At 49.1% G+C, this 21828-nt stretch overlaps 1 protein-coding gene and 1 pseudogene across 2 annotated transcripts in view; one reads left to right on the forward strand and one right to left on the reverse strand.

Annotated features, from left to right (window-relative positions):
• Positions 1-21828, reverse strand: part of LOC126293624 (uncharacterized) — a 201222-nt gene that overhangs the window by 57834 nt on the left and 121560 nt on the right. The window lies entirely within an intron of this gene.
• The window catches only part of LOC126293205 (uncharacterized), an 88589-nt pseudogene continuing 83954 nt past the window's right edge, over positions 17194-21828 (forward strand).

Consider the following 21828-nt stretch of genomic DNA (forward strand, 5'->3'; position numbering starts at 1 on the left):
TGTATACTGACGTAAGGAGAGCAAGATGTAAGTGTGGGGACCGGCTGTTATCGAGGTGTCATCGAGTGCAGATCTGTCTTAGGTATCGCGGCTTAACCTCATTGAAGTCTAGAGGGTGGACAACACGTTGGTCTTACTCAGGATGGTGTCCGAATTCTATTTTCGACGTTATACGTGCCACTTTCATTGTGGCCAACTACGATTCGATGCAGAATGCACGAAACCTGAAAGACACCCTAACGGATACATAGAGAGTAGTGTTTGTCTGCTGAATAATGGGAGTGCAAGGGTCTGTGTCGTGTATATGGCTGTATGTAGCACCATTAGTCTTCGGGGGGCGGGCGTAGCTCATATGGTAGAGCGCTCGCTTCGTATGCGAGAGGTACTGGGACCAATACCCAGTGCCTCCAGAATTTTTAACACACCTACTTTGGCACCTTGCCATGCAAGTGGAATAATTCACAACCAGCAGATGTGTCTAGGAAGATACAAGCGAATGATTAGCATCCACAATTGACAAGCGTGCTGTTATTAGTGCGCAGGAAGCACCCTCCTCCCACGCCTACACTTAATTTAGAAACAGTACAAGTGTTCCCGTAAGATTCTCAAGCCTATGTCGGAAAGATCTGCCTTGCGCTGAGTTCACGTAAATCCCACTGCACATTCCTATTCTTTGCGTGCAGTCAGCTGCTACTGGTGTTGCTAGTTGTGACTGCTGATAACAGATGCCGTAGCAATCAATTCATGGAGTGAGTTGTATGTTTTGCGATAGTCTGTCTCTGACAAGCAAGCACAGGTGACATAGGTGCGAACACAGGAAGCTTGCAGACCCTCGCTGCCTGCAGACACCGAGCAGCCACACTAGGAGAGCGGCCTAAGCCGTAGGCGAAATGTGCTCATTCGCTTTGGCGCGACGTCGAACTATAAATAATGCTGTCACTAGCGTGAGCGTCGTGGAAAGTCGGAAAAGTCGGCTGCGAGGGTGAGTGCCAAGTTTGGGGAGCGTTTCGTAGTATGCGCAGTGCAATGGAGACGCGGAAACTTGTTGTGGGCCAGTGTTTTGCAGTTGGACGACAAGATTGGTACACAGTAGTAAAGAGCGAGGCACTGAGTTGGCATGAATAATGGAGTGCACAATGGGGCTCGAGATGTGTTTGTTACCTCAGGTGCTGTATGATTGTCGTCAAGGAGTGAAAACGGAGCAATTTGTGACGGCTCTTTCAATTTAAGACGTTAAAAACAGACGGAATTTGCATTTGTAATACCAGAGCATCGAAACTACTTGGAACTTTTGTGTATATGAACGGGTCCGCGCCTTTGTACTCTGCTCCCTTCACCGCTACAAACCAACCAACCATCGTGTCCGTGCGCATATGAGTCGCAAAGAATGGGGAATAGCGCAGTTTGCTCGTGTCTCGGGCGTAGCTCAGTTGGTAGAGCGTTCGCTTGGCATCTGAAAGGTCCAGGGTTCAAGCCGCGGCGCCTCCATATTTTGTGGTCAGTGCATGGTAAGTGTTGATCGCGGCGAACCTAAAGGCACGCAAGATGTTGCAAAGCCAGCGTCACAGACTGATATGATGTATACTGACGTAAGGAGAGCAAGATGTAAGTGTGGGGACCGGCTGTTATCGAGGTGTCATCGAGTGCAGATCTGTCTTAGGTATCGCGGCTTAACCTCATTGAAGTCTAGAGGGTGGACAACACGTTGGTCTTACTCAGAGCGGTGTCCGAATTCTATTTTCGACGTTATACGTGCCACTTTCATTGTGGCCAACTACGATTCGATACAGAATGCACGAAACCTGAAAGACACCCTAACGGATACATAGAGAGTAGTGTTTGTCTGCTGAATAATGGGAGTGCAAGGGTCTGTGTCGTCTATATGGCTGTATGTAGCACCATTAGTCTTCGGGGGGGGGGGGGGGGGGGGGGCGGGCGTAGCTCATATGGTAGAGCGCTCGCGTAGTATGCGAGAGGTACTGGGATCAATACCCAGTGCCTCAAGAATATTTAACACACCTACATGCGCACCTTGCCATGCAAGTGGAATAATTCACAACCAGCAGATGTGTCTAGGAAGATACAAGCGAATGATTAGCATCCACAATTGACAAGCGTGCTGTTATTAGTGCGCAGGAAGCACCCTCCTCCCACGCCTACACTTAATTTAGAAACAGTACAAGTGTTCCCGTAAGATTCTCAAGCCTATGTCGGAAAGATCTGCCTTGCGCTGAGTTCACGTAAATCCCACTGCACATTCCTATTCTTTGCGTGCAGTCAGCTGCTACTGGTGTTGCTAGTTGTGACTGCTGATAACAGATGCCGTAGCAATCAATTCATGGAGTGAGTTGTATGTTTTGCGATAGTCTGTCTCTGACAAGCAAGCACAGGTGACATAGGTGCGAACACAGGAAGCTTGCAGACCCTCGCTGCCTGCAGACACCGAGCAGCCACACTAGGAGGGCGGCCTAAGCCGTAGGCGAAATGTGCTCATTCGCTTTGGCGCGACGTCGAACTATAAATAATGCTGTCACTAGCGTGAGCGTCGTGGAAAGTCGGAAAAGTCGGCTGCGAGGGTGAGTGCCAAGTTTGGGGAGCGTTTCGTAGTATGCGCAGTGCAATGGAGACGCGGAAACTTGTTCTGGCCCAGTGTTTTGCAGTTGGACGACAAGATTGGTACACAGTAGTAAAGAGCGAGGCACTGAGTTGGCATGAATAATGGAGTGCACAATGGGGCTCGAGATGTGTTTGTTACCTCAGGTGCTGTATGATTGTCGTCAAGGAGTGAAAACGGAGCAATTTGTGACGGCTCTTTCAATTTAAGACGTTAAAAAGAGACGGAATTTGCATTTGTAATACCAGAGCATCGAAACTACTTGGAACTTTTGTGTATATGAACGGGTCCGCGCCTTTGTACTCTGCTCCCTTCACCGCTACAAACCAACCAACCATCGTGTCCGTGCGCATCTGAGTCGCAAAGAATGGGGAATAGCGCAGTTTGCTCGTGCATGGGGCGTAGCTCAGTTGGTAGAGCGTTCGCTTGGCATGTGAAAGGTCCAGTGTTCAAGCCGCGGCCCCTCCATTTTTTGTGGTCAGTGCATGGTAAGTGTTGGTCGCGGCGAACCTAAAGGCACGCAAGATGTTGCAAAGCCAGCGTCACAGACTGATATGATGTATACTGACGTAAGGAGAGCAAGATGTAAGTGTGGGGACCGGCTGTTATCGAGGTGTCATCGAGTGCAGATCTGTCTTAGGTATCGCGGCTTAACCTCATTGAAGTCTAGAGGGTGGACAACACGTTGGTCTTACTCAGAGCGGTGTCCGAATTCTATTTTCGACGTTATACGTGCCACTTTCATTGTGGCCAACTACGATTCGATACAGAATGCACGAAACCTGAAAGACACCCTAACGGATACATAGAGAGTAGTGTTTGTCTGCTGAATAATGGGAGTGCAAGGGTCTGTGTCGTCTGTATGTAGCACCATTAGTCTTCGGGGGGGGCGGGCGTAGCTCATATGGTAGAGCGCTCGCGTAGTATGCGAGAGGTACTGGGATCAATACCCAGTGCCTCAAGAATTTTTAACACACCTACATGCGCACCTTGCCATGCAAGTGGAATAATTCACAACCAGCAGATGTGTCTAGGAAGATACAAACGAATGATTAGCATCCACATTTGACAAGCGTGCTGTTATTAGTGCGCAGGAAGCACCCCCCTCCCACGCCTACACTTAATTTAGAAACAGTACAAGTGTTCCCGTAAGATTCTCAAGCCTATGTCGGAAAGATCTGCCTTGCGCTGAGTTCACGTAAATCCCACTGCACATTCCTATTCTTTGCGTGCAGTCAGCTGCTACTAGTGTTGCTAGTTGTGACTGCTGATAACAGATGCCGTAGCAATCAATTCATGGAGTGAGTTGTATGTTTTGCGATAGTCTGTCTCTGACAAGCAAGCACAGGTGACATAGGTGCGAACACAGGAAGCTTGCAGACCCTCGCTGCCTGCAGACACCGAGCAGCCACACTAGGAGGGCGGCCTAAGCCGTAGGCGAAATGTGCTCATTCGCTTTGGCGCGACGTCGAACTATAAATAATGCTGTCACTAGCGTGAGCGTCGTGGAAAGTCGGAAAAGTCGGCTGCGAGGGTGAGTGCCAAGTTTGGGGAGCGTTTCGTAGTATGCGCAGTGCAATGGAGACGCGGAAACTTGTTCTGGCCCAGTTTTTTGCAGTTGGACGACAAGATTGGTACACAGTAGTAAAGAGCGAGGCACTGAGTTGGCATGAATAATGGAGTGCACAATGGGGCTCGAGATGTGTTTGTTACCTCAGGTGCTGTATGATTGTCGTCAAGGAGTGAAAACGGAGCAATTTGTGACGGCTCTTTCAATTTAAGACGTTAAAAACAGACGGAATTTGCATTTGTAATACCAGAGCATCGAAACTACTTGGAACTTTTGTGTATATGAACGGGTCCGCGCCTTTGTACTCTGCTCCCTTCACCGCTACAAACCAACCAACCATCGTGTCCGTGCGCATCTGAGTCGCAAAGAATGGGGAATAGCGCAGTTTGCTCGTGCCTTGGGCGTAGCTCAGTTGGTAGAGCGTTCGCTTGGCATCTGAAAGGTCCAGGGTTCAAGCCGCGGCGCCTCCATATTTTGTGGTCAGTGCATGGTAAGTGTTGATCGCGGCGAACCTAAAGGCACGCAAGATGTTGCAAAGCCAGCGTCACAGACTGATATGATGTATACTGACGTAAGGAGAGCAAGATGTAAGTGTGGGGACCGGCTGTTATCGAGGTGTCATCGAGTGCAGATCTGTCTTAGGTATCGCGGCTTAACCTCATTGAAGTCTAGAGGGTGGACAACACGTTGGTCTTACTCAGAGCGGTGTCCGAATTCTATTTTCGACGTTATACGTGCCACTTTCATTGTGGCCAACTACGATTCAATACAGAATGCAAGAAACCTGAAAGACACCCTAACGGATACATAGAGAGTAGTGTTTGTCTGCTGAATAATGGGAGTGCAAGGGTCTGTGTCGTCTATATGGCTGTATGTAGCACCATTAGTCTTCGGGGGGGGGGGGGGGCGGGCGTAGCTCATATGGTAGAGCGCTCGCTTAGTATGCGAGAGGTACTGGGATCAATACCCAGTGCCTCCAGAATGTTTAACACACCTACATGCGCACCTTGCCATGCAAGTGGAATAATTCACAACCAGCAGATGTGTCTAGGAAGATACAAGCGAATGATTAGCATCCACAATTGACAAGCGTGCTGTTATTAGTGCGCAGGAAGCACCCTCCTCCCACGCCTACACTTAATTTAGAAACAGTACAAGTGTTCCCGTAAGATTCTCAAGCCTATGTCGGGAAGATCTGCCTTGCGCTGAGTTCACGTAAATCCCACTGCACATTCCTATTCTTTGCGTGCAGTCAGCTGCTACTGGTGTTGCTAGTTGTGACTGCTGATAACAGATGCCGTAGCAATCAATTCATGGAGTGAGTTGTATGTTTTGCGATAGTCTGTCTCTGACAAGCAAGCACAGGTGACATAGGTGCGAACACAGGAAGCTTGCAGACCCTCGCTGCCTGCAGACACCGAGCAGCCACACTAGGAGGGCGGCCTAAGCCGTAGGCGAAATGTGCTCATTCGATTTGGCGCGACGTCGAACTATAAATAATGCTGTCACTAGCGTGAGTGTCGTGGAAAGTCGGAAAAGTCGGCTGCGAGGGTGAGTGCCAAGTTTGGGGAGCGTTTCGTAGTATGCGCAGTGCAATGGAGACGCGGAAACTTGTTCTGGCCCAGTGTTTTGCAGTTGGACGACAAGATTGGTACACAGTAGTAAAGAGCGAGGCACTGAGTTGGCATGAATAATGGAGTGCACAATGGGGCTCGAGATGTGTTTGTTACCTCAGGTGCTGTATGATTGTTGTCAAGGAGTGAAAACGGAGCAATTTGTGACGGCTCTTTCAATTTAAGACGTTAAAAACAGACGGAATTTGCATTTGTAATACCAGAGCATCGAAACTACTTGGAACTTTTGTGTATATGAACGGGTCCGCGCCTTTGTACTCTGCTCCCTTCACCGCTACAAACCAACCAACCATCGTGTCCGTGCGCATCTGAGTCGCAAAGAATGGGGAATAGCGCAGTTTGCTCGTGCATGGGGCGTAGCTCAGTTGGTAGAGCGTTCGCTTGGCATGTGAAAGGTCCAGTGTTCAAGCCGCGGCCCCTCCATTTTTTGTGGTCAGTGCATGGTAAGTGTTGGTCGCGGCGAACCTAAAGGCACGCAAGATGTTGCAAAGCCAGCGTCACAGACTGATATGATGTATACTGACGTAAGGAGAGCAAGATGTAAGAGTGGGGACCGGCTGTTATCGAGGTGTCATCGAGTGCAGATCTGTCTTAGGTATCGCGGCTTAACCTCATTGAAGTCTAGAGGGTGGACAACACGTTGGTCTTACTCAGAGCGGTGTCCGAATTCTATTTTCGACGTTATACGTGCCACTTTCATTGTGGCCAACTACGATTCGATACAGAATGCACGAAACCTGAAAGACACCCTAAGGGATACATAGAGAGTAGTGTTTGTCTGCTGAATAATGGGAGTGCAAGGGGCTGTGTCGTCTTTATGGCTGTATGTACCACCATTAGTCCTCGGGGTGGCGGCCGTAGCTCACATGGTAGAGCGCTCGCTTAGTATGCGAGAGGTACTGGGATCAATACCCAGTGCCTCCAGAATTTTTAACACACCTACTTTGGCACCTTGCCATGCAAGTGCAATAATTCACAACCAGCAGATGTGTCTAGGAAGATACAAGCGAATGATTAGCAGCCACAATTGACAAGCGTGCTGTTATTAGTGCGCAGGAAGCACCCTCCTCCCACGCCTACACTTAATTTAGAAACAGTACAAGTGTTCCCGTAAGATTCTCAAGCCTATGTCGGAAAGATCTGCCTTGCGCTGAGTTCACGTAAATCCCACTGCACATTCCTATTCTTTGCGTGCAGTCAGCTGCTACTGGTGTTGCTAGTTGTGACTGCTGATAACAGATGCCGTAGCAATCAATTCATGGAGTGAGTTGTATGTTTTGCGATAGTCTGTCTCTGACAAGCAAGCACAGGTGACATAGGTGCGAACACAGGAAGCTTGCAGACCCTCGCTGCCTGCAGACACCGAGCAGCCACACTAGGAGGGCGGCCTAAGCCGTAGGCGAAATGTGCTCATTCGCTTTGGCGCGACGTCGAACTATAAATAATGCTGTCACTATCGTGAGCGTCGTGGAAAGTCGGAAAAGTCGGCTGCGAGGGTGAGTGCCAAGTTTGGGGAGCGTTTCGTAGTATGCGCAGTGCAATGGAGACGCGGAAACTTGTTGTGGCCCAGTGTTTTTCAGTTGGACGACAAGATTGGTACACAGTAGTAAAGAGCGAGGCACTGAGTTGGCATGAATAATGGAGTGCACAATGGGGCTCGAGATGTGTTTGTTATCTCAGGTGCTGTGTGATTGTCGTCAAGGAGTGAAAACGGAGCAATTTGTGACGGCTCTTTCAATTTAAGACGTTAAAAACAGACGGAATTTGCATTTGTAATACCAGAGCATCGAAACTACTTGGAACTTTTGTGTATATGAACGGGTCCGCGCCTTTGTACTCTGCTCCCTTCACCGCTACAAACCAACCAACCATCGTGTCCGTGCGCATCTGAGTCGCAAAGAATGGGGAATAGCGCCGTTTGCTCGTGCCTGGGGCGTAGCTCAGTTGGTAGAGCGTTCGCTTGGCATGTGAAAGGTCTAGGGTTCAAGCCGCGGCGCCTCCATATTTTGTGGTCAGTGCATGGTAAGTGTTGATCGCGGCGAACCTAAAGGCACGCAAGATGTTGCAAAGCCAGCGTCACAGACTGATATGATGTATACTGACGTAAGGAGAGCAAGATGTAAGTGTGGGGACCGGCTGTTATCGAGGTGTCATCGAGTGCAGATCTGTCTTAGGTATCGCGGCTTAACCTCATTGAAGTCTAGAGGGTGGACAACACGTTGGTCTTACTCAGAGCGGTGTCCGAATTCTATTTTCGACGTTATACGTGCCACTTTCATTGTGGCCAACTACGATTCGATACAGAATGCACGAAACCTGAAAGACACCCTAACGGATACATAGAGAGTAGTGTTTGTCTGCTGAATAATGGGGGTGCAAGGGTCTGTGTCGTCTATATGGCTGTATGTAGCACCATTAGTCTTCGGGGGGGCGGGCGTAGCTCATATGGTAGAGCGCTCGCTTAGTATGCGAGAGGTACTGGGATCAATACCCAGTGCCTCCAGAATGTTTAACACACCTACATGCGCACCTTGCCATGCAAGTGGGATAATTCACAACCAGCAGATGTGTCTAGGAAGATACAAGCGAATGATTAGCATCCACAATTGACAAGCTTGCTATTATTAGTGCGCAGGAAGCACCCTCCTCGCACGCCTACACTTAATTTAGAAACAGTACAAGTGTTCCCGTAAGATTCTCAAGCCTATGTCGGAAAGATCTGCCTTGCGCTGAGTTCACGTAAATCCCACTGCACATTCCTATTCTTTGCGTGCAGTCAGCTGCTACTGGTGTTGCTAGTTGTGACTGCTGATAACAGATGCCGTAGCAATCAATTCATGGAGTGAGTTGTATGTTTTGCGATAGTCTGTCTCTGACAAGCAAGCACAGGTGACATAGGTGCGAACACAGGAAGCTTGCAGACCCTCGCTGCCTGCAGACACCGAGCAGCCACACTAGGAGGGCGGCCTAAGCCGTAGGCGAAATGTGCTCATTCGCTTTGGCGCGACGTCGAACTATAAATAATGCTGTCACTAGCGTGAGCGTCGTGGAAAGTCGGAAAAGTCGGCTGCGAGGGTGAGTGCCAAGTTTGGGGAGCGTTTCGTAGTATGCGCAGTGCAATGGAGACGCGGAAACTTGTTGTGGCCCAGTGTTTTGCAGTTGGACGACAAGATTGGTACACAGTAGTAAAGAGCGAGGCACTGAGTTGGCATGAATAATGGAGTGCACAATGGGGCTCGAGATGTGTTTGTTACCTCAGGTGCTGTATGATTGTCGTCAAGGAGTGAAAACGGAGCAATTTGTGACGGCTCTTTCAATTTAAGACGTTAAAAACAGACGGAATTTGCATTTGTAATACCAGAGCATCGAAACTACTTGGAACTTTTGTGTATATGAACGGGTCCGCGCCTTTGTACTCTGCTCCCTTCACCGCTACAAACCAACCAACCATCGTGTCCGTGCGCATCTGAGTCGCAAAGAATGGGGAATAGCGCAGTTTGCTCGTGCCTGGGGCGTAGCTCAGTTGGTAGAGCGTTCGCTTGGCATGTGAAAGGTCCAGGGTTCAAGCCGCGGCGCCTCCATATTTTGTGGTCAGTGCATGGTAAGTGTTGATCGCGGCGAACCTAAAGGCACGCAAGATGTTGCAAAGCCAGCGTCACAGACTGATATGATGTATACTGACGTAAGGAGAGCAAGATGTAAGTGTGGGGACCGGCTGTTATCGAGGTGTCATCGAGTGCAGATCTGTCTTAGGTATCGCGGCTTAACCTCATTGAAGTCTAGAGGGTGGACAACACGTTGGTCTTACTCAGAGCGGTGTCCGAATTCTATTTTCGACGTTATACGTGCCACTTTCATTGTGGCCAACTACGATTCGATACAGAATGCACGAAACCTGAAAGACACCCTAACGGATACATAGAGAGTAGTGTTTGTCTGCTGAATAATGGGAGTGCAAGGGTCTGTGTCGTCTGTATGTAGCACCATTAGTCTTCGGGGGGGGCGGGCGTAGCTCATATGGTAGAGCGCTCGCGTAGTATGCGAGAGGTACTGGGATCAATACCCAGTGCCTCAAGAATTTTTAACACACCTACATGCGCACCTTGCCATGCAAGTGGAATAATTCACAACCAGCAGATGTGTCTAGGAAGATACAAACGAATGATTAGCATCCACATTTGACAAGCGTGCTGTTATTAGTGCGCAGGAAGCACCCCCCTCCCACGCCTACACTTAATTTAGAAACAGTACAAGTGTTCCCGTAAGATTCTCAAGCCTATGTCGGAAAGATCTGCCTTGCGCTGAGTTCACGTAAATCCCACTGCACATTCCTATTCATTGCGTGCAGTCAACTGCTACTGGTGTTGCTAGTTGTGACTGCTGATAACAGATGCCGTAGCAATCAATTCATGGAGTGAGTTGTATGTTTTGCGATAGTCTGTCTCTGACAAGCAAGCACAGGTGACATAGGTGCGAACACAGGAAGCTTGCAGACCCTCGCTGCCTGCAGACACCGAGCAGCCACACTAGGAGGGCGGCCTAAGCCGTAGGCGAAATGTGCTCATTCGCTTTGGCGCGACGTCGAACTATAAATAATGCTGTCACTAGCGTGAGCGTCGTGGAAAGTCGGAAAAGTCGGCTGCGAGGGTGAGTGCCAAGTTTGGGGAGCGTTTCGTAGTATGCGCAGTGCAATGGAGACGCGGAAACTTGTTGTGGCCCAGTGTTTTGCAGTTGGACGACAAGATTGGTACACAGTAGTAAAGAGCGAGGCACTGAGTTGGCATGAATAATGGAGTGCACAATGGGGCTCGAGATGTGTTTGTTACCTCAGGTGCTGTGTGATTGTCGTCAAGGAGTGAAAACGGAGCAATTTGTGACGGCTCTTTCAATTTAAGACGTTAAAAACAGACGGAATTTGCATTAGTAATACCAGAGCATCGAAACTACTTGGAACTTTTGTGTATATGAACGGGTCCGCGCCTTTGTACTCTGCTCCCTTCACCGCTACAAACCAACCAACCATCGTGTCCGTGCGCATCTGAGTCGCAAAGAATGGGGAATAGCGCAGTTTGCTCGTGCCTTGGGCGTAGCTCAGTTGGTAAAGCGTTCGCTTGGCATCTGAAAGGTCCAGGGTTCAAGCCGCGGCGCCTCCATATTTTGTGGTCAGTGCATGGTAAGTGTTGATCGCGGCGAACCTAAAGGCACGCAAGATGTTGCAAAGCCAGCGTCACAGACTGATATGATGTATACTGACGTAAGGAGAGCAAGATGTAAGTGTGGGGACCGGCTGTTATCGAGGTGTCATCGAGTGCAGATCTGTCTTAGGTATCGCGGCTTAACCTCATTGAAGTCTAGAGGGTGGACAACACGTTGGTCTTACTCAGAGCGGTGTCCGAATTCTATTTTCGACGTTATACGTGCCACTTTCATTGTGGCCAACTACGATTCAATACAGAATGCAAGAAACCTGAAAGACACCCTAACGGATACATAGAGAGTAGTGTTTGTCTGCTGAATAATGGGAGTGCAAGGGTCTGTGTCGTCTATATGGCTGTATGTAGCACCATTAGTCTTCGGGGGGGGGGGGGCGGGCGTAGCTCATATGGTAGAGCGCTCGCTTAGTATGCGAGAGGTACTGGGATCAATACCCAGTGCCTCCAGAATGTTTAACACACCTACATGCGCACCTTGCCATGCAAGTGGAATAATTCACAACCAGCAGATGTGTCTAGGAAGATACAAGCGAATGATTAGCATCCACAATTGACAAGCGTGCTGTTATTAGTGCGCAGGAAGCACCCTCCTCCCACGCCTACACTTAATTTAGAAACAGTACAAGTGTTCCCGTAAGATTCTCAAGCCTATGTCGGGAAGATCTGCCTTGCGCTGAGTTCACGTAAATCCCACTGCACATTCCTATTCTTTGCGTGCAGTCAGCTGCTACTGGTGTTGCTAGTTGTGACTGCTGATAACAGATGCCGTAGCAATCAATTCATGGAGTGAGTTGTATGTTTTGCGATAGTCTGTCTCTGACAAGCAAGCACAGGTGACATAGGTGCGAACACAGGAAGCTTGCAGACCCTCGCTGCCTGCAGACACCGAGCAGCCACACTAGGAGGGCGGCCTAAGCCGTAGGCGAAATGTGCTCATTCGCTTTGGCGCGACGTCGAACTATAAATAATGCTGTCACTAGCGTGAGCGTCGTGGAAAGTCGGAAAAGTCGGCTGCGAGGGTGAGTGCCAAGTTTGGGGAGCGTTTCGTAGTATGCGCAGTGCAATGGAGACGCGGAAACTTGTTCTGGCCCAGTGTTTTGCAGTTGGACGACAAGATTGGTACACAGTAGTAAAGAGCGAGGCACTGAGTTGGCATGAATAATGGAGTGCACAATGGGGCTCGAGATGTGTTTGTTACCTCAGGTGCTGTATGATTGTTGTCAAGGAGTGAAAACGGAGCAATTTGTGACGGCTCTTTCAATTTAAGACGTTAAAAACAGACGGAATTTGCATTTGTAATACCAGAGCATCGAAACTACTTGGAACTTTTGTGTATATGAACGGGTCCGCGCCTTTGTACTCTGCTCCCTTCACCGCTACAAACCAACCAACCATCGTGTCCGTGCGCATCTGAGTCGCAAAGAATGGGGAATAGCGCAGTTTGCTCGTGCATGGGGCGTAGCTCAGTTGGTAGAGCGTTCGCTTGGCATGTGAAAGGTCCAGTGTTCAAGCCGCGGCCCCTCCATTTTTTGTGGTCAGTGCATGGTAAGTGTTGGTCGCGGCGAACCTAAAGGCACGCAAGATGTTGCAAAGCCAGCGTCACAGACTGATATGATGTATACTGACGTAAGGAGAGCAAGATGTAAGTGTGGGGACCGGCTGTTATCGAGGTGTCATCGAGTGCAGATCTGTCTTAGGTATCGCGGCTTAACCTCATTGAAGTCTAGAGGGTGGACAACACGTTGGTCTTACTCAGAGCGGTGTCCGAATTCTATTTTCGACGTTATACGTGCCACTTTCATTGTGGCCAACTACGATTCGATACAGAATGCACGAAACCTGAAAGACACCCTAACGGATACATAGAGAGTAGTGTTTGTCTGCTGAATAATGGGAGTGCAAGGGGCTGTGTCGTCTTTATGGCTGTATGTACCACCATTAGTCCTCGGGGTGGCGGGCGTAGCTCACATGGTAGAGCGCTCGCTTAGTATGCGAGAGGTACTGGGATCAATACCCAGTGCCTCCAGAATTTTTAACACACCTACTTTCGCACCCTGCCATGCAAGTGCAATAATTCACAACCAGCAGATGTGTCTAGGAAGATACAAGCGAATGATTAGCAGCCACAATTGACAAGCGTGCTGTTATTAGTGCGCAGGAAGCACCCTCCTCCCACGCCTACACTTAATTTAGAAACAGTACAAGTGTTCCCGTAAGATTCTCAAGCCTATGTCGGAAAGATCTGCCTTGCGCTGAGTTCACGTAAATCCCACTGCACATTCCTATTCTTTGCGTGCAGTCAGCTGCTACTGGTGTTGCTAGTTGTGACTGCTGATAACAGATGCCGTAGCAATCAATTCATGGAGTGAGTTGTATGTTTTGCGATAGTCTGTCTCTGACAAGCAAGCACAGGTGACATAGGTGCGAACACAGGAAGCTTGCAGACCCTCGCTGCCTGCAGACCCCGAGCAGCCACACTAGGAGGGCGGCCTAAGCCGTAGGCGAAATGTGCTCATTCGCTTTGGCGCGACGTCGAACTATAAATAATGCTGTCACTATCGTGAGCGTCGTGGAAAGTCGGAAAAGTCGGCTGCGAGGGTGAGTGCCAAGTTTGGGGAGCGTTTCGTAGTATGCGCAGTGCAATGGAGACGCGGAAACTTGTTGTGGCCCAGTGTTTTTCAGTTGGACGACAAGATTGGTACACAGTAGTAAAGAGCGAGGCACTGAGTTGGCATGAATAATGGAGTGCACAATGGGGCTCGAGATGTGTTTGTTATCTCAGGTGCTGTGTGATTGTCGTCAAGGAGTGAAAACGGAGCAATTTGTGACGGCTCTTTCAATTTAAGACGTTAAAAACAGACGGAATTTGCATTTGTAATACCAGAGCATCGAAACTACTTGGAACTTTTGTGTATATGAACGGGTCCGCGCCTTTGTACTCTGCTCCCTTCACCGCTACAAACCAACCAACCATCGTGTCCGTGCGCATCTGAGTCGCAAAGAATGGGGAATAGCGCCGTTTGCTCGTGCCTGGGGCGTAGCTCAGTTGGTAGAGCGTTCGCTTGGCATGTGAAAGGTCTAGGGTTCAAGCCGCGGCGCCTCCATATTTTGTGGTCAGTGCATGGTAAGTGTTGATCGCGGCGAACCTAAAGGCACGCAAGATGTTGCAAAGCCAGCGTCACAGACTGATATGATGTATACTGACGTAAGGAGAGCAAGATGTAAGTGTGGGGACCGGCTGTTATCGAGGTGTCATCGAGTGCAGATCTGTCTTAGGTATCGCGGCTTAACCTCATTGAAGTCTAGAGGGTGGACAACACGTTGGTCTTACTCAGAGCGGTGTCCGAATTCTATTTTCGACGTTATACGTGCCACTTTCATTGTGGCCAACTACGATTCGATACAGAATGCACGAAACCTGAAAGACACCCTAACGGATACATAGAGAGTAGTGTTTGTCTGCTGAATAATGGGAGTGCAAGGGTCTGTGTCGTCTATATGGCTGTATGTAGCACCAATAGCCTTCGGGGTGGGCGGGCGTAGCTCAGATGGTAGAGCGCTCGCTTAGTATGCGAGAGGTACTGGGATCAATACCCAGTGCCTCCAGAATTTTTAACACACCTACATGCGCACCTTGATATGCAAGTGGAATAATTCACAACCAGCAGATGTGTCTAGGAAGATACAAGCGAATGATTAGCAGCCACAATTGACAAGCGTGCTGTTATTAGTGCGCAGGAAGCACAATCTTCCCACGTCTACACTTAATTTAGAAACAGTACAAGTGTTCCCGTAAGATTCTCAAGCCTATGTCGGAAAGATCTGCCTTGCGCTGAGTTCACGTAAATCCCACTGCACATTCCTATTCTTTGCATGCAGTCAGCTGCTACTGGTGTTGCTAGTTGTGACTGCTGATAACAGATGCCGTAGCAATCAATTCATGGAGTGAGTTGTATGTTTTGCCATAGTCTGTCTCTGACAAGCAAGCACAGGTGACATAGGTGCGAACACAGGAAGCTTGCAGACCCTCGCTGCCTGCAGACACCGAGCAGCCACACTAGGAGGGCGGCCTAAGCCGTAGGCGAAATGTGCTCATTCGCTTTGGCGCGACGTCGAACTATAAATAATGCTGTCACTAGCGTGAGCGTCGTGGAAAGTCGGAAAAGTCGGCTGCGAGGGTGAGTGCCAAGTTTGGGGAGCGTTTCGTAGTATGCGCAGTGCAATGGAGACGCGGAAACTTGTTGTGGCCCAGTGTTTTGCAGTTGGACGACAAGATTGGTACACAGTAGTAAAGAGCGAGGCACTGAGTTGGCATGAATAATGGAGTGCACAATGGGGCTCTAGATGTGTTTGTTACCTCAGGTGCTGTATGATTGTCGTCAAGGAGTGAAAACGGAGCAATTTGTGACGGCTCTTTCAATTTAAGACGTCAAAAACAGACGGAATTTGCATTTGTAATACCAGAGCATCGAAACTACTTGGAACTTTTGTGTATATGAACAGGTCCGCGCCTTTGTACTCTGCTCCCTTCACCGCTACAAACCAACCAACCATCGTGTCCGTGCGCATCTGAGTCGCAAAGAATGGGGAATAGCGCAGTTTGCTCGTGCCTGGGGCGTAGCTCAGTTGGTAGAGCGTTCGCTTGGCATGTGAAAGGTCCAGGGTTCAAGCCGCGGCGCCTCCATATTTTGTGGTCAGTGCATGGTAAGTGTTGATCGCGGCGAACCTAAAGGCACGCAAGATGTTGCAAAGCCAGCGTCACAGACTGATATGATGTATACTGACGTAAGGAGAGCAAGATGTAAGTGTGGGGACCGGCTGTTATCGAGGTGTCATCGAGTGCAGATCTGTCTTAGGTATCGCGGCTTAACCTCATTGAAGTCTAGAGGGTGGACAACACGTTGGTCTTACTCAGAGCGGTGTCCGAATTCTATTTTCGACGTTATACGTGCCACTTTCATTGTGGCCAACTACGATTCGATACAGAATGCACGAAACCTGAAAGACACCCTAACGGATACATAGAGAGTAGTGTTTATCTGCTGAATAATGGGAGTGCAAGGGTCTGTGTCGTGTATATGGCTGTATGTAGCACCAATAGTCTTCGGGTGGGCGGGCGTAGCTCAGATGGTAGAGCGCTCGCTTAGTATGCGAGAGGTACTGGGATCAATACCCAGTGCCACCAGAATTTTTAACACACCTACATGCGCACCTTGATATGCAAGTGGAATAATTCACAACCAGCAGATGTGTCTAGGAAGATACAAGCGAATGATTAGCAGCCACAATTGACAAGCGTGCTGTTATTAGTGCGCAGGAAGCACAATCTTCCCACGTCTACACTTAATTTAGAAACAGTACAAGTGTTCCCGTAAGATTCTCAAGCCTATGTCGGAAAGATCTGCCTTGCGCTGAGTTCACGTAAATCCCACTGCACATTCCTATTCTTTGCGTGCAGTCAGCTGCTACTGGTGTTGCTAGTTGTGACTGCTGATAACAGATGCCGTAGCAATCAATTCATGGAGTGAGTTGTATGTTTTGCGATAGTCTGTCTCTGACAAGCAAGCACAGGTGACATAGGTGCGAACACAGGAAGCTTGCAGACCCTCGCTGCCTGCAGACACCGAGCAGCCACACTAGGAGGGCGGCCTAAGCCGTAGGCGAAATGTGCTCATTCGCTTTGGCGCGACGTCGAACTATAAATAATGCTGTCACTAGCGTGAGCGTCGTGGAAAGTCGGAAAAGTCGGCTGCGAGGGTGAGTGCCAAGTTTGGGGAGCGTTTCGTAGTATGCGCAGTGCAATGGAGACGCGGAAACTTGTTGTGGCCCAGTGTTTTGCAGTTGGACGACAAGATTGGTACACAGTAGTAAAGAGCGAGGCACTGAGTTGGCATGAATAATGGAGTGCACAATGGGGCTCTAGATGTGTTTGTTACCTCAGGTGCTGTATGATTGTCGTCAAGGAGTGAAAACGGAGCAATTTGTGACGGCTCTTTCAATTTAAGACGTCAAAAACAGACGGAATTTGCATTTGTAATACCAGAGCATCGAAACTACTTGGAACTTTTGTGTATATGAACAGGTCCGCGCCTTCGTACTCTGCTCCCTTCACCGCTACAAACCAACCAACCATCGTGTCCGTGCGCATCTGAGTCGCAAAGAATGGGGAATAGCGCAGTTTGCTCGTGCCTGGGGCGTCAGTGCATGGTAAGTGTTGATCGCGGCGAACCTAAAGGCACGCAAGATGTTGCAAAGCCAGCGTCACAGACTGATATGATGTATACTGACGTAAGGAGAGCAAGATGTAAGTGTGGGGACCGGCTGTTATCGAGGTGTCATCGAGTGCAGATCTGTCTTAGGTATCGCGGCTTAACCTCATTGAAGTCTAGAGGGTGGACAACACGTTGGTCTTACTCAGAGCGGTGTCCGAATTCTATTTTCGACGTTATACGTGCCACTTTCATTGTGGCCAACTACGATTCGATACAGAATGCACGAAACCTGAAAGACACCCTAACGGATACATAGAGAGTAGTGTTTATCTGCTGAATAATGGGAGTGCAAGGGTCTGTGTCGTGTATATGGCTGTATGTAGCACCAATAGTCTTCGGGTGGGCGGGCGTAGCTCAGATGGTAAAGCGCTCGCTTAGTATGCGAGAGGTACTGGGATCAATACCCAGTGCCACCAGAATTTTTAACACACCTACATGCGCACCTTGATATGCAAGTGGAATAATTCACAACCAGCAGATGTGTCTAGGAAGATACAAGCGAATGATTAGCAGCCACAATTGACAAGCGTGCTGTTATTAGTGCGCAGGAAGCACAATCTTCCCACGTCTACACTTAATTTAGAAACAGTACAAGTGTTCCCGTAAGATTCTCAAGCCTATGTCGGAAAGATCTGCCTTGCGCTGAGTTCACGTAAATCCCACTGCACATTCCTATTCTTTGCATGCAGTCAGCTGCTACTGGTGTTGTTAGTTGTGACTGCTGATAACAGATGCCGTAGCAATCAATTCATGGAGTGAGTTGTATGTTTTGCCATAGTCTGTCTCTGACAAGCAAGCACAGGTGACATAGGTGCGAACACAGGAAGCTTGCAGACCCTCGCTGCCTGCAGACACCGAGCAGCCACACTAGGAGGGCGGCCTAAGCCGTAGGCGAAATGTGCTCATTCGCTTTGGCGCGACGTCGAACTATAAATAATGCTGTCACTAGCGTGAGCGTCGTGGAAAGTCGGAAAAGTCGGCTGCGAGGGTGAGTGCCAAGTTTGGGGAGCGTTTCGTAGTATGCGCAGTGCAATGGAGACGCGGAAACTTGTTGTGGCCCAGTGTTTTGCAGTTGGACGACAAGATTGGTACACAGTAGTAAAGAGCGAGGCACTGAGTTGGCATGAATAATGGAGTGCACAATGGGGCTCGAGATGTGTTTGTTACCTCAGGAGCTGTATGATTGTCGTCAAGGAGTGAAAACGGAGCAATTTGTGACGGCTCTTTCAATTTAAGACGTCAAAAACAGACGGAATTTGCATTTGTAATACCAGAGCATCGAAACTACTTGGAACTTTTGTGTATATGAACAGGTCCGCGCCTTTGTACTCTGCTCCCTTCACCGCTACAAACCAACCAACCATCGTGTCCGTGCGCATCTGAGTCGCAAAGAATGGGGAATAGCGCAGTTTGCTCGTGCCTGGGGCGTAGCTCAGTTGGTAGAGCGTTCGCTTGGCATGTGAAAGGTCCAGGGTTCAAGCCGCGGCGCCTCCATATTTTGTGGTCAGTGCATGGTAAGTGTTGATCGCGGCGAACCTAAAGGCACGCAAGATGTTGCAAAGCCAGCGTCACAGACTGATATGATGTATACTGACGTAAGGAGAGCAAGATGTAAGTGTGGGGACCGGCTGTTATCGAGGTGTCATCGAGTGCAGATCTGTCTTAGGTATCGCGGCTTAACCTCATTGAAGTCTAGAGGGTGGACAACACGTTGGTCTTACTCAGAGCGGTGTCCGAATTCTATTTTCGACGTTATACGTGCCACTTTCATTGTGGCCAACTACGATTCGATACAGAATGCACGAAACCTGAAAGACACCCTAACGGATACATAGAGAGTAGTGTTTATCTGCTGAATAATGGGAGTGCAAGGGTCTGTGTCGTCTATATGGCTGTATGTAGCACCAATAGTCTTCGGGGAGGCGGGCGTAGCTCAGATGGTAGAGCGCTCGCTTAGTATGCGAGAGGTACTGGGATCAATACCCAGTGCCTCCAGAATTTTTAACACACCTACATGCGCACCTTGATATGCAAGTGGAATAATTCACAACCAGCAGATGTGTCTAGGAAGATACAAGCGAATGATTAGCAGCCACAATTGACAAGCGTGCTGTTATTAGTGCGCAGGAAGCACAATCTTCCCACGTCTACACTTAATTTAGAAACAGTACAAGTGTTCCCGTAAGATTCTCAAGCCTATGTCGGAAAGATCTGCCTTGCGCTGAGTTCACGTAAATCCCACTGCACATTCCTATTCTTTGCATGCAGTCAGCTGCTACTGGTGTTGTTAGTTGTGACTGCTGATAACAGATGCCGTAGCAATCAATTCATGGAGTGAGTTGTATGTTTTGCCATAGTCTGTCTCTGACAAGCAAGCACAGGTGACATAGGTGCGAACACAGGAAGCTTGCAGACCCTCGCTGCCTGCAGACACCGAGCAGCCACACTAGGAGGGCGGCCTAAGCCGTAGGCGAAATGTGCTCATTCGCTTTGGCGCGACGTCGAACTATAAATAATGCTGTCACTAGCGTGAGCGTCGTGGAAAGTCGGAAAAGTCGGCTGCGAGGGTGAGTGCCAAGTTTGGGGAGCGTTTCGTAGTATGCGCAGTGCAATGGAGACGCGGAAACTTGTTGTGGCCCAGTGTTTTGCAGTTGGACGACAAGATTGGTACACAGTAGTAAAGAGCGAGGCACTGAGTTGGCATGAATAATGGAGTGCACAATGGGGCTCTAGATGTGTTTGTTACCTCAGGTGCTGTATGATTGTCGTCAAGGAGTGAAAACGGAGCAATTTGTGACGGCTCTTTCAATTTAAGACGTCAAAAACAGACGGAATTTGCATTTGTAATACCAGAGCATCGAAACTACTTGGAACTTTTGTGTATATGAACAGGTCCGCGCCTTTGTACTCTGCCCCCTTCACCGCTACAAACCAACCAACCATCGTGTCCGTGCGCATCTGAGTCGCAAAGAATGGGGAATAGCGCAGTTTGCTCGTGCCTGGGGCGTAGCTCAGTTGGTAGAGCGTTCGCTTGGCATGTGAAAGGTCCAGGGTTCAAGCCGCGGCGCCTCCATATTTTGTGGTCAGTGCATGGTAAGTGTTGATCGCGGCGAACCTAAAGGCACGCAAGATGTTGCAAAGCCAGCGTCACAGACTGATATGATGTATACTGACGTAAGGAGAGCAAGATGTAAGTGTGGGGACCGGCTGTTATCGAGGTGTCATCGAGTGCAGATCTGCCTTAGGTATCGCGGCTTAAACTCATTGAAGTCTAGAGGGTGGACAACACGTTGGTCTTACTCAGAGCGGTGTCCGAATTCTATTTTCGACGTTATACGTGCCACTTTCATTGTGGCCAACTACGATTCGATACAGAATGCACGAAACCTGAAAGACACCCTAACGGATACATAGAGAGTAGTGTTTGTCTGCTGAATAATGGGAGTGCAAGGGTCTGTGTCGTCTATATGGCTGTATGTAGCACCATTAGTCTTCTGGGGAGGGAGGGGGCGGGCGTAGCTTAGATGGTAGAGCGCTCGCTTAGTATGCGAGAGGTACTGGGATCAATACCCAGTGCCTCCAGAATTTTTTACACACCTACATGCGCACCTTGCCATGCAAGTGGAATAATTCACAACCAGCAGATGTGTCTAGGAAGATACAAGCGAATGATTAGCAGCCACAATTGACAAGCGTGCTGTTATTAGTGCGCAGGAAGCACCCTCCTCCCACGCCTACACTTAATTTAGAAACAGTACAAGTGTTCCCGTAAGATTCTCAAGCCTATGTCGGAAAGATCTGCCTTGCGCTGAGTTCACGTAAATCCCACTGCACATTCCTATTCTTTGCGTGCAGTCAGCTGCTACTGGTGTTGCTAGTTGTGACTGCTGATAACAGATGCCGTAGCAGTCAATTCATGGAGTGAGTTGTATGTTTTGCGATAGTCTGTCTCTGACAAGCAAGCACAGGTGACATAGGTGCGAACACAGGAAGCTTGCAGACCCTCGCTGCCTGCAGACACCGAGCAGCCACACTAGGAGGGCGGCCTAAGCCGTAGGCGAAGTGTGCTCATTCGCTTTGGCGCGACGTCGAACTATAAATAATGCTGTCACTAGCGTGAGCGTCGTGGAAAGTCGGAAAAGTCGGCTGCGAGGGTGAGTGCCAAGTTTGGGGAGCGTTTCGCAGTATGCGCGGTGCAATGGAGATGCGGAAACTTATTGTGGCCCAGTGTTTTGCAGTTGGATGACAAGATTCGTACACAGTAGTAAAGAGCGAGGCACTGAGTTGGCATGAATAATGGAGTGCACAATGGGGCTCGAGATGTGTTTGTTACCTCAGGTGCTGTATGATTGTCGTCAAGGAGTGAAAACGGAGCAATTTGTGACGGCTCTTTCAATGTAAGACGTTAAAAACAGACGGAATTTGCATTTGTAATACCAGAGCATCGAAACTACTTGGAACTTTTGTGTATATGAACGGGTCCGCGCCTTTGTACTCTGCTCCCTTCACCGCTACAAACCAACCA

The sequence above is a fragment of the Schistocerca gregaria genome, chromosome 10 (genome assembly GCF_023897955.1).
Source record: "Schistocerca gregaria isolate iqSchGreg1 chromosome 10, iqSchGreg1.2, whole genome shotgun sequence".
Taxonomy (NCBI): domain Eukaryota; kingdom Metazoa; phylum Arthropoda; class Insecta; order Orthoptera; family Acrididae; genus Schistocerca; species Schistocerca gregaria.